This window comes from Blennius ocellaris, assembly GCF_963422515.1.
Source record: "Blennius ocellaris genome assembly, chromosome: 5".
Lineage (NCBI taxonomy): Eukaryota > Metazoa > Chordata > Actinopteri > Blenniiformes > Blenniidae > Blennius > Blennius ocellaris.
In genome coordinates this window covers 2,747,244-2,761,009 of record NC_137654.1, presented here as the reverse complement: position 1 = coordinate 2,761,009, position 13,766 = coordinate 2,747,244, and positions in this window count along the sequence as shown.

Sequence of the window (13,766 nt, the reverse complement as noted above, 5' to 3'; positions counted from 1 at the left end):
TCCAGTCCCCCACTGTCCATAAAGTAACCCCTGGGGTTTTCTCCTAACCTCTAAAAACAGACGTATCCTAGCACATTCACCAAGTGCCATTAGTCAAAAGAGGGAAGCTGCCGTTTAGAGGTGGAGGAGGACGCAGCTCCACCCATTGGGACTATTTCAGGGAGTTTAGGGTGGAGGAGGACGCAGCTCCACCCATTGGGACTATTTCAGGGAGTCTAGGGTGGAGGAGGACGCAGCTCCACCCATTGGGACTATTTCAGGGAGTCTAGGGTGGAGGAGGACGCAGCTCCACCCATTGGGACTATTTCAGGGAGTTTAGGGTGGAGGAAGACGCAGCTCCACCCACATTGTTGTGTTACTTTGGAGCGTTTTGAGCGTAATATCTGTCCAAACAGCAACATGTTGTCATGAACAGTTGTAGAATTCCAACAGCAGACATGCACATTAACTTGGGATAGAGGGAAGAGTTACTCAGATTTTGGTGTACTTGGTTCAATATTATGTGTAAAACTTGCTCAAACTAATTAGATAAAAACCTGTGGTGACGTGTTGTTTGGATTGGTGACGTGGTTTGTAATGCGGCTCATACAAATCTAACCACAGAGTTACACTCAAGCCAGAAGAGTCTTTTGCTCTTCTCACGTTGGGCCAGTGGTGCCAGATCGGCGCTTTTCTGCACAATTGGGCTGTTTTTGTTTAGGTCAGGTGGGAACAAAATACATTGGGTTGGTTTGGGCTAGTTTGTATTGGAATGGGTGGGTTCTAACATGTGATTGGGCTGGAAACTGTCAATCTGACCTGGCAACACTGTCAGGCTCACAATACCTTCACTTTGTACCTTTACAGGATCTGAAATACCACGTTGTGCTGCCCTCAGGTGGACTGTTTGGTGTATTGTTCTCAACTCTTTTCATAGCCTCTGTGCACACCAGCTGTCAATCCACCTGTCATTGCGGCCACATCTTTCACAGCTGAAGATGTAAATAGGAATACTATTTGAAAAATAAATACATAAAAAAACAACAATCTGTGATGTTGTCTATCTAAAGCAAACAAATAAAACTGTCATGTCGGTTTTTCTTGGATGTTTTATAAAGTTCCAAAGAAACGTTCAGTCATTTCAATTAATGACTAAAAGTGGGCTGATGTAGGAGACAGGGTCACCTTCAAGTCCACTCATGAGAGAGAGAGAGAGAGAGAGAGAGGGAGAGAGAGAGGGAGGGAGAGAGAGAGGGAGAGAGAGAGAGGGAGAGAGAGAGAGAGAGAGGGAGAGAGAGAGAGAGAGAGAGAGAGGAGAGAGAGAGAGGAGAGAGAGAGGGAGAGAGAGAGAGAGAGAGAGAGGAGAGAGAGAGAGAGGGAGAGAGAGAGAGGAGAGAGAGAGGGAGAGAGAGAGAGGAGAGAGAGAGAGAGAGAGAGAGAGAGAGGAGAGAGAGAGAGAGAGAGAGAGGAGAGAGAGAGAGAGGAGAGAGAGAGAGAGAGAGAGGGAGAGGCAATGAGAATCTTGTGCTAATGTGTGTTTGAGGGGCAGCTTTTATGTTACAATGTTTTTGTAATGCATTTTTCATTTTTGCTCTTTCAACCAAAATCATTTATTTAAAATAAATGTTTTTAAAGTTGTAGATATTATACTGAAACAAAGTATTATTAAAAGATCAATAAACGGTGTCCTAAGTGATGTTTAGTGTTGCAGATGGAAGTGGTTGCTGTACATTCTCCAGCCTAGTTAGGGTTAGGGTTAACTCATTCAGCTCCAGGTAACTAACCATCACCATGGGTCATCACATCCAGGCTCCGCCTGCACTCTCTTGAAGGACAAGCTAGAAGGGAGAAGTTTCAACTTCTGACTGTAAGTTGTTCATAGTTTGTTGATGTTGACAGTTTTTCTGCCCAGTATCACTTTGAGACTTTCTAAACAAGTAATCCCGTTGTGTAGTTCTTCCCTTCCCTTGTGTTTTACAGTGTGTGTGTGGTGACGAGACACTTCCTCCCCAACAGCGTCTCAAACTCAGAATAGAGCCTGAAGAAAATGTCCACTGATGAAAGGCTGACATGCACAAAAGAACAAAAACTCCAGTTTATTGAACAACAAAACAAACATTCCAGAGACACAAGATGAAGATGGACGAACAACTGATGAGAGAAGAACGAAGAGCGCCACACTGCTCAGTCTCCACATGTTTCTTCTGCCATCTTGGACTCGTCTGAGACTCGCACATTGGAGGCTTTATGGCTGCATGACAAGCAAGGAACACACACACACACACACACACACACACACACACACACACACACACACACACACACACACACACACACACACACACACACACACACACACACACACACACACACACACACACACACACACACACACACACACACACACACACACACACTCCCAGCTGTTGGGCTTGTCCAGAGCTTGGGAACGTGGCCCTTCCTCGTCCGTCCACACGGCTCAGCTGTGGTTTGTGTGTGAAACTGGAGGGCAGCTTGTGGCCACAGTTTGGACATGAGTTCTTCCTCAGACAGCAGCAGGTTGAATTTCACGCCTGAACATGAAGTGTTTTAATTAAAGAGGCAACAAGAGAGCAGGAGCCGCAAAGAAATGCTGTTTTGTTTGTGTTGATCTTTCTTACGGAACAATCTTTATGTTTCCCTTACAGCCATTTTGAAGCTTTTCTTAGAAACAGACAAGAAGATTTTTTCCAGATTGATCAGATCTCTGGACTCGTTGTATCAGACTTGGGGTGCAGAGTCTTTGCCCTAAGAGGCAGGATGAGGTTGTGAACCTGGAAGGTTCTTCACCTTCAGCTCTGCATCCCCGACCAGTTCTCTCCTTTTCTACCATGGTTCTTTTCTTCACTACTATAAGGCACCTTTCAAATAGACCACATCTTCTGAGGACTAGATTTCACTCCAAAAGGCTGATAAGACGATCCCTGACCTTAAGGATGATATTGGACCTGGAGAAGAAGGACGCCATGTTGTCTTCATGGAGGACCAGAACAAACATCTGGCCTCGTTCAACACCACCATCCAGGACGCCACCTGGACCTCCCTCCTCCTGTAGCTTATCACCTGGACCTCCCTCCTCCTGTAGCTTATCACCTGGACCTCCCTCCTCCTGCAGCTTCCTGTCTGGACCTCCCTCCTCCTGCAGCTTCCTACTGGACCTCCCTCCTCCTGCAGCTTCCTGTCTGGACCTCCCTCCTCCTGCAGCTTCCTACTGGACCTCCCTCCTCCTGTAGCTTCCCGTCTGGACCTCCCTCCTCCTGTAGCTTATCACCTGGACCTCCCTCCTCCTGCAGCTTCCTGTCTGGACCTCCCTCCTCCTGCAGCTTCCTACTTGACCTCCCTCCTCCTGCAGCTTCCCCCCTGGACCTCCCTCCTCCTGCAGCTTCCCCCCTGGACCTCCCTCCTCCTGCAGCTTCCCCCCTGGACCTCCCTCCTCCTGCAGCTTCCCGCCTGGACCTCCCTCCTCCTGCAGCTTCCCCCCTGGACCTCCCTCCTCCTGTAGCTTCCCGCCTGGACCTCCCTCCTCCTGTAGCTTCCCGTCTGGACCTCCCTCCTCCTGTAGCTTCCCGTCTGGACCTCCCTCCTCCTGCAGCTTCCCCCCTGGACCTCCCTCCTCCTGCAGCTTCCCGCCTGGACCTCCCTCCTCCTGTAGCTTCCTGTCTGGACCTCCCTCCTTCTGTAGCTTCCCTCCTGCACCTCCCTCCTCCTGTAGCTTCCTGTCTGGACCTCCCTCCTCCTGTAGCTTCCTACTGGACCTCCCTCCTCCTGTAGCTTCCTGTCTGGACCTCCCTCCTCCTGCAGCTTCCTACTGGACCTCCCTCCTCCTGTAGCTTCCTGTCTGGACCTCCCTCCTCCTGTAGCTTCCCACCTGGACCTCCCTCCTCCTGCAGCTTCCTACTGGACCTCCCTCCTCCTGTAGCTTCCTGTCTGGACCTCCCTCCTCCTGCAGCTTCCTGTCTGGACCTCCCTCCTCCTGTAGCTTCCGGTCTGGACCTCCCTCCTCCTGTAGCTTCCTGTCTGGACCTCCCTCCTCCTGTAGCTTCCCGTCTGGACCTCCCTCCTCCTGCAGCTTCCCGTCTGGACCTCCCTCCTCCTGTAGCTTCCTGTCTGGACCTCCCTCCTCCTGTAGCTTCCCACCTGGACCCCCAGTGTGAGAGTTTGGACTCGTCCACCATGTGATGTCTCAGAGCTGCAGATTTGGACGTTTAGTCCCTCCGTGACAAAACGAGTGGATAGCTAGTCTCGACCTTGTTTTGGCTTCAATCCCAGAAATGGAGAGGACCACTACGTGTGTATTACATTAGTGTAGTTTGCCCCTCTCTCGCCATGCAATGTGTATTGCATGGGATAAAGTGTTCATACTCAGGCTGTGGCTCCGTTCATTCAGATCACATGATTTTGATGTCTTGTGGAGCTTGAAGCCTGAAGTCCCACTAACAACGTCATGTCGAAGCTCAGAGCTGATTGCTTGGTACTGATTTGGGCACTGCTTCACAGAACCTCAGAAAACCGTTACAAATACCTGCTTGTGAGCAGCGAGAAATAACAAACAGTTAAGAATCCAAATGAATTACCTCGATTAATTCCAACTATGAGTTTGAACCTCTTCCTTTGGATGAGAAACTGAAGGCAACTGGTGATAAATTGAGGGATGTGATGGTCAAGACATTCTAAGAATCTCAACAATTTGCACTTTTACCAGTAGTTGAGTGGTTGAACTTTTGTCTTTGATACAACATGACCCGGTTCGATTCCTATCATGACTTTTTTTTTTTTTTGATCGGCTGGCTACCTCCAAGACTCAAAATGTTTAGTGGATCAGTGCCTATATAGTTGTTTTAATGTTGTAGCTCAAAGGTGGCGGACTCACTTCACTTTGGAATTCTGTGCTGTCACGAGACTTGAAATAAAATCTTGGCCGGAGGCGGTTGCTCTGGACCACTAGGTGGCCGGAGGCGGTTGCTCTGGACCACTAGGTGGCCGGAGGCGGTTGCTCTGGACCACTAGGTGGCCGGAGGCGGTTGCTCTGGACCACTAGGTGGCCGGAGGCGGTTGCTCTGGACCACTAGGTGGCCGGAGGCGGTTGCTCTGGACCACTAGGTGGCCGGAGGCGGTTGCTCTGGAACACAAGGTGGCCAGAGGTGGTTCCTCTGGAACACAAGTTGGACCACTCAGTGACTGGAGGCGGTTCCTCTTGACCACTCGGTGGACCACTAGATGGCCAGAGGCAGTTCCTCCGGCATCAATAATGTCTGCAGAGTTACCACATGCTTTCATAGCCACTGGGTGGCCCGGTTCGGCACACCATTGGACGTCACTTCGGACAGAGGCTCCCAGTTCACCTCAGAGCTGTGGGCCAAGGTGGCTAAAGGCCTGGGGGTGTCGCTACACCGGGCGACGGCTTTCAACCCACAAGCCAATGGACTGTGCGAGTGCTTTATCGCACAATGAAGGCTGCTCTCCGAGCCACCCTCAGCAACTCGGTCGACCGACCACCGTGGGTCATTTTGGGCCCTTGTTCAGACCCGAAAGAGGATCTCCAGTCGTTATCGGCAGAGCTAGTGTTTGGTCAGCCACTGTGGGTCTCCAGAGAGTTCCTGCCAGAACCATCAGAACCCGGGTTGGTTGCAGCCAGGTGGCCAATCTTCAAGGAGCCAGCCCACAAGTCCGACCCAGTTCCAGCTCATCATAGCCTTCCTCGGTCCAATGTCCCAAAGAACCTCATGGCAGGGGAATCTATCTTCATTTGGCGTGACACTCACCATTCTCCGCTTCAGCCGCCATATGACGGCCCGTTTCACATCCTGGAGGCGGGGCCTTTGTGGTGGGCATGTCCGGGTTTCAGTGGACCGTCTGAAACCTGCCCATGTCCTGCCAGAGGAGCCAGTGGAGGTGGCACAACCCCTGAGACGTGGACAACCCCCCCAAGTTGTCAGCTTCCACAATGTCCCCTGCACTTGCCTTGACCCCAGTGGTACTGGCCGCGACGCCATTGAGGTGCAACACAGCCGTTATGGTCGGGTGCCAAGACCTCCCAAAAGGGACTAAAAAACATTTTGTCTTTTTACATTTTTGGTTGTAGTAGTGACATTCTGATTGTCCGGGGGGGTCTGAGTGGTGTGAGAGGTTCTCGTAACCAGAATGGTGTGGGTGTGTCAGTGACGTGTGGGGGGGTGTTGGTGATGGGGAGGTGTTTAAGGAGGAAGTGCGGTGATGCAGGAGGTGAATTGTCTGACAGGTGAGCTGTCATATAGTTGGAGGCAATAAAGAAAGTTGACTCGACTCCATCATCCATCTCCTCTGTCTCAGCCTCCACACGATTCACAATATTGATGAAATCAATCAGGGATTTACAAACTAACAATTGAAGGGAAGTTAAATTACTTCAGTGCGATTAATCACTGAAAGTGAACTATACGTCATTTAGGTTAAGCCCGGTTCACACGGCAGGATAATCAGGCTGATTTTGGCTCCGATTCTCTCTCAGATCATCATAAGATAATCTTATGGCTTGAACCTTGAACCTTGAACCTTGAACCTTATCAGATATTCCTGCCGTGTGTGGTGAGTTCAGATGCTCTCTCTGCTGGGAAAGATGTCAGGACCGTTCCGATCTGAGATCGGGGGTATTCAACATGTTGGATTGCTTTGTCCTGAGTTCTCCCCGTGTGGTTTCCTCCGAGGGGAAGACCCTACCAGCCTGTTGACTGTGACTCACAGCCAATCAGAAAGCCAGGTGACGTAGTGGAAGCGGGCAGGGAATCCAAAAATCAAAACAGTTGTCATGACGAACCAATGCCTCTTCTTTTCAAAACCTGTTTTTTTCAGAAAAAAAACCACACCACAAACGATGGCCATTGCATCGTCTTCGTCCGCCAGGTTTGTTGACTCTGGAATCACTTTGATCTGGAGGTTTTGCCACATTTCCTGTCTGATTTGGAGACTTCTGGTTGGCATGTGGCGTGTTGATGTTGCCGAGTGGCTGCACACCACACACTGTATGACCAAAACTGTTACACCTGTTATTATTGATCGCCGTGTGTGTGTGTGTGTGTGTGTGTGTGTGTGTGTGTGTGTGTGTGTGTGTGTGTGTGTGTGTGTGTGTGTGTGTGTGTGTGTGTGTATGTGTGGTTTCTCAGGTTTGGGAAATCTGCCGACAATTTTATAATCCTACTGTCTGAACCGGGTTTAAGATTATAAATTAAACAAATCTGGTTACTTAATTATCAACAATCAGGGAAGTAATCAAGATGAAGTTTGACCACTGAAAATGAATTAAAGGCAGCTGGGATTATGCATTGAATAAACTTGTGCTTTATTAATTAATCATTTTGGATAAATAGATGCTTGAATGCAAGAAAATCACAGGTAAATGAATTAAAGCAATGCTGGTTATTAATTGAATGAATTGGTTAATTTATTAATTAATAAGGAATAACTAATTATATATCTGCAATAAAGTCACTGACCAATAGCTTAGAGGCAATTCAAGTTATGATTAGATGAACTGAGTGATAAATCAACAATAGTGCCAGTAATTGGACACCAAAATTCCATAAAACACCAAATATGATTTAAAAGCAATGTGTTATTCAAGCAATAAACCTGAGGATTCATTAGCCAACAACCCTTAAGTGTATTAAATTACTCCAAATTGGTAAAATCACTAGAAATTATTTAAATCGTTCAAATATTTCATTAATTAATATTACCATTAACTAATCACGGAACGGGGCATCAGCCAAAGTTAGGATCTTAACTAAACATCAGTCTTAAAAAGAAAAGTTAATTTAAATGAGTTAAGTTATGATCCCTGGCTGAAATGAGAACCACACTTTAAATGAAACAACCAGCAATCGTCACAGAAAAACACCAAGAATCGTTCAATTCAACTACAAAACATCTGTTTCTAAATCATCAGCCTACGAATCTCATCTAATCAATAAACAAGCAAGATCATAAAACAACACAAAACAAAACCCAACACGCGCGTGTGTGTGTGTGTGTGTGTGTGTGTGTGTGTGCGCGTGTGTGTGTGTGTGTGTGTGTGTGTGTGTGTGTGTGTGTGTGTGTGTGTGTGTGTGTGTGTGTCCTCTGGCAGGCTCCTGGTTTCAGAAACACGTGACTTTACACTGTGGAGCAGGTCGTCATCACAGATAAAGGTGAGAAGAATTAGCATAGCTATTGTGTCGTCTGTTGTCTTCTCATGTACTATAACCCCAAATTAATCTTTTCCTTTTTGAAATTGAGTCACCACACCCTGGTAATCCCGTGTCCTGAAATCTCTCTCAGTCTACTGCGGCACTGAGGATGATTATCATAACAGGCTGTGAAATATTAAATTTACTTCACAGGTCTGGAGTTTGTCATCCAGTCGGGGAACCTCCGGAGGAAGTACAATGCAGGGTGGGGTCACACCATCTCTGATACAAGGCTTTTGTAATCCTGAGCTGTGATGTACACGAAATCCCACTTTAATTGCCTGGCAGGGTGGGTTAGAGCTAAAATATTCACCAGTCTCAAGACAGCTCACAAGGACAATGGAGGGATTTAGCTGCTGCGCACAGCCGCACACGTGTCGTATATTTCAATGCAGATTCTTCACAAAGTCTGTTTGCATGTTGTGACAATACACGCTAAGCCCCCTCATGTCGGAGGCAAAAGTTGAGCTGAAAAAATGAAGTGGTGTGACTGTAGAAGTGTTGCAGTACGAACAGGCTGGAGGACCAGCCTCAGCAGTAAAGCGCCACATCATCAACATACACACACATGCACACACACACACACGTAGAACAGGAGTTCCAGCTGCAGCCAGGAGGAACATGTTGGGGGAGGACGGCCCCCCAGCCAGGAGGAACACGTTGGGGAAGGACGGCCTCCCGGCTAGGAGGAACACGTTGGGAGGATGGCCCCCCAGCCAGGAGGAACACGTTGGGGGAGGACGGCCCCCCAGTCAGGAGGAAGACATTGGGAGAGGACGGCCCCCCAGCCAGGAGGAACACGTTGGGAGAGGACGGCCCCCCAAAAAGGAGGAACAGGTTGAGAGGACGGCCCCCCAGCCAGGAGGAACACGTTGAGAGGACGGCCCCCCAGCCAGGAGGAAGACGTTGGGGGAGGACGGCCCCCCAAACAGGAGGAACACGTTGAGAGGACGGCCCCCCAGCCAGGAGGAAGACGTTGGGGGAGGACGGCCCCCCAGCCAGGAGGAACACATTGGGAGGACGGCCCCCCAGCCAGGAGGAACACGTTGGGGGAGGACGGCCCCCCAGCCAGGAGAAAGACGTTGGGAGAGGACGGCCCCCCAGCCAGGAGGAAGACATTGGGAGAGGACGGCCCCCCAAACAGGAGGAACACGTTGGGGGAGGACGGCCCCCCAGCCAGGAGAAAGACGTTGGGAGAGGACGGCCCCCCAGCCAGGAGGAAGACATTGGGAGAGGACGGCCCCCCAAACAGGAGGAACACGTTGGGGGAGGATGGCCCCCCAGCCAGGAGGAACACATTGGGGGAGGACGGCCCCCCAGCCAGGAGGAACACGTTTGGAGGACGGCCCCCCAGCCAGGAGGAACATGTTGGGGGAGGACGGCCCCCCAGCCAGGAGGAACACGTTGGGAGGACGGCCCCCCAGCCAGGAGGAACATGTTGGGGGAGGACGGCCCCCCAGCCAGGAGGAAGACATTGGGAGAGGACGGCCCCCCAGCCAGGAGGAACACGTTGGGAGGACGGCCCCCCAGCCAGGAAGAACATGTTGGGAGGACAGCCACCCAGCCAGGAGGAACACGTTGGGGGAGGGCGGCCCCCCAGCCAGGAGGAACACGTTGGGAGGACGGCCCCCCAGCCAGGAGGAACACGTTGGGGGAGGGCGGCCCCCCAGCCAGGAGACAGACGTTGGGGGAGGGCGGCCCCCCAGCCAGGAGACAGACGTTGGGAGAGGACGGCCCCCCAGCCAGGAGGAACACGTTGGGAGGACGGCCCCCCAGCCAGGAGGAACATGTTGGGGGAGGACGGCCCCCCAGCCAGGAGGAAGACATTGGGAGAGGACGGCCCCCCAGCCAGGAGGAACACGTTGGGAGGACGGCCCCCCAGCCAGGAGGAACACGTTGGGGGAGGGCGGCCCCCCAGCCAGGAGGAACATGTTGGGGGAGGACGGCCCCCCAGCCAGGAGGAACACGTTGGGAGGACGGCCCCCCAGCCAGGAGGAACATGTTGGGGGAGGACGGCCCCCCAGCCAGGAGGAAGACATTGGGAGAGGACGGCCCCCCAGCCAGGAGAAACACGTTGGGAGGACGGCCCCCCAGCCAGGAGGAACACGTTGGGAGGGCGGCCCCCCAGCCAGGAGGAACACGTTGGGGGAGGGCGGCCCCCCAGCCAGGAGACAGACGTTGGGAGAGGACGGACCCCCAGCCAGGAGGAAGACATTGGGAGAGGACGGCCCCCCAGCCAGGAGGAAGACATTGGGACAGGACGGCCCCCCAGCCAGGAGGAACACGTTGGGGGAGGACGGCCCCCCAGCCAGGAGGAACACGTTGGGGGAGGACGGCCCCCCAGCCAGGAGGAAGACATTGGGACAGGACGGCCCCCCAGCCAGGAGGAACACGTTGGGGGAGGACGGCCCCCCAGCCAGGAGGAAGACATTGGGAGAGGACGGCCCCCCAGCCAGGAGGAACACGTTGGGAGGACGGCCCCCCAGCCAGGAGGAACACGTTGGGGGAGGACGGCCCCCCAGCCAGGAGGAACACGTTGGGAGGGCGGCCCCCCAGCCAGGAGGAACACGTTGGGGGAGGGCGGCCCCCCAGCCAGGAGACAGACGTTGGGAGAGGACGGACCCCCAGCCAGGAGGAAGACATTGGGAGAGGACGGCCCCCCAGCCAGGAGGAAGACATTGGGACAGGACGGCCCCCCAGCCAGGAGGAACACGTTGGGGGAGGACGGCCCCCCAGCCAGGAGGAACACGTTGGGGGAGGACGGCCCCCCAGCCAGGAGGAAGACATTGGGACAGGACGGCCCCCCAGCCAGGAGGAACACGTTGGGGGAGGACGGCCCCCCAGCCAGGAGGAAGACATTGGGACAGGACGGCCCCCCAGCCAGGAGGAAAACGTTGGGGGAGGACGGCCCCCCAGCCAGGAGACAGACGTTGGGAGTGGACGGCCCCCCAAACAGGAGGAAGACGTTGGGAGAGGACGGCCCCCCAAACAGGAGGAAGACGTTGGGAGAGGACGGCACCCCAGCCAGGAGACAGACGTTGGGAGTGGACGGCCCCCCAAACAGGAGGAAGACGTTGGGAGAGGACGGCCCCCCAGCCAGGAGGAAGACTTTGGGGGAGGAACGGGCAGTTTGTTCATGTCGGGGGGCAGTTTGTTCATGTCGGGGGGCAGTTTGTTCATGTCGGGGGGGCAGTTTGTTCATGTCGGGGGGCAGTTTGTTCCTCAGTCTGAGAGCAACAACAGCAAGAGAGCGACACCCCACTGTTTATATCTCCACCTTGGAACGTCTAGAAGAAGCTGACCTGAAGAACCAGGACCTCCAGGGTCACTAGAGTTAGAATATCAGACCGGTAAGAAGAACCAGGGTCACTAGAGTTAAAATATCAGACAGGTAAGAAGAACCAGGGTCACTAGAGTTAGAATATCAGACCGGTAAGAAGAACCAGGGTCACTAGAGTTAAAATATCAGACAGGTAAGAAGAACCAGGGTCACTAGAGTTAAAATATCAGACAGGTAAGAAGAACCAGGGTCACTAGAGTTAAAATATCAGACAGGTAAGAAGAACCAGGGTCACTAGAGTTAGAATATCAGACCGGTAAGAAGAACCAGGGTCACTAGAGTTAGAATATCAGACAGGTGAGAGGAACCAGGACATTGATGGCATTAAATACAAACAACAGAAGTTTAGAATCGATTCTAAAAGGAACTGGAAGCCGGTGTAGAGACGAGGGTACAGGGGGGACGAGATCAGTCTGGAGGAGTTTGTTAGGAACCTGGCAGCGGCGTTCTGCACTAGTGGAAGACTGGCTGAGGCCCACATAAAGACTGGCTGAGGCCCACATAAAGACTGGCTGAGGCCCACATAAAGACTGACTGAGGCCCACATAAAGACTGGCTGAGGCCCACATAAAGACTGGCTGAGGCCCACATAAAGACTGACTGAGGCCCACATAAAGACTGGCTGAGGCCGACATAAAGACTGACTGAGGCCGACATAAAGACTGACTGAGGCCCACATAAAGACTGGCTGAGGCCGACATAAAGACTGACTGAGGCCCACATAAAGACTGACTGAGGCCCACATAAAGACTGGCTGAGGCCGACATAAAGACTGGCTGAGGCCCACATAAAGACTGACTGAGGCCCACATAAAGACTGACTGAGGCCCACATAAAGACTGGCTGAGGCCGACATAAAGACTGGCTGAGGCCGACATAAAGACTGACTGAGGCCCACATAAAGACTGGCTGAGGCCGACATAAAGACTGGCTGAGGCAGACATAAAGACTGACTGAGGCCCACATAAAGACTGACTGAGGCTGACATAAAGACTGACTGAGGCCCACATAAAGACTGGCTGAGGCCGACATAAAGACTGGCTGAGGCCGACATAAAGACTGACTGAGGCCCACATAAAGCCTGGCTGAGGCCGACATAAAGACTGGCTGAGGCCGACATAAAGACTGACTGAGGCCCACATAAAGACTGGCTGAGGCCGACATAAAGACTGACTGAGGCCAACATAAAGACTGGCTGAGGCCCACATAAAGACTGACTGAGGCCCACATAAAGACTGGCTGAGGCCGACATAAAGACTGACTGAGGCCGACATAAAGACTGGCTGAGGCCGACATAAAGACTGACTGAGGCCCTCATAAAGACTGGCTGAGGCCCACATAAAGACTGACTGAGGCCCACATAAAGACTTGTTGAGGCCGACATAAAGACTGGCTGAGGCCGACAAAAAGACTCGCTGAGGCCGACATAAAGACTGGCTGAGGCCGACATAAAGACTGACTGAGGCCGACAAAAAGACTCGCTGAGGCCGACATAAAGACTGGTTGAGGCCGACATAAAGACTGGCTGAGGCCGACAAAAAGACTCGCTGAGGCCGACATAAAGACTCGCTGAGGCCGACATAAAGACTGACTGAGGCCCACATAAAGCCTGGCTGAGGCCGACATAAAGACTGGCTGAGGCCGACATAAAGACTGACTGAGGCCCACATAAAGACCGGCTGAGGCCGACATAAAGACTGGCTGAGGCCGACATAAAGACTGACTGAGGCCCACATAAAGACCGGCTGAGGCCTACATAAAGGGCCTTACAGTCCAGTCTAGAGCTAATAAAATATGTTTTGCCTCCTCAAGATCCTGTTGATTCAGAAACGGCTTCACTTTGTCCAGGAGACAAGCTGATAGGAGCTGATAGAAACTGATAGAAGCCGGTAGATAAATGGTCTAGATTTATATAGCGCCTTCTAACCACACTGAGGTAGTCCCAAAGTGCTTTACATATCAGCTCATTCACCCATTCACGCTCACATTCACACACCAATGGGACAGAGCTGCCATGCAAGGCGCTAGTTGACCACTGGGAGCAATTTAGGGTTCAGTGTCTTGCCCAAGGACACTTTGACACATAGACTGGGATCGAACCTCCGACCTCTCACTCTGAAGATGACCACTCTACCACCTGAGCCACGGTCGCCCCGGTCGCCCTCAGATAGAAGCTGATATGAGCTGATAGAAGTTTTGACAACAGAA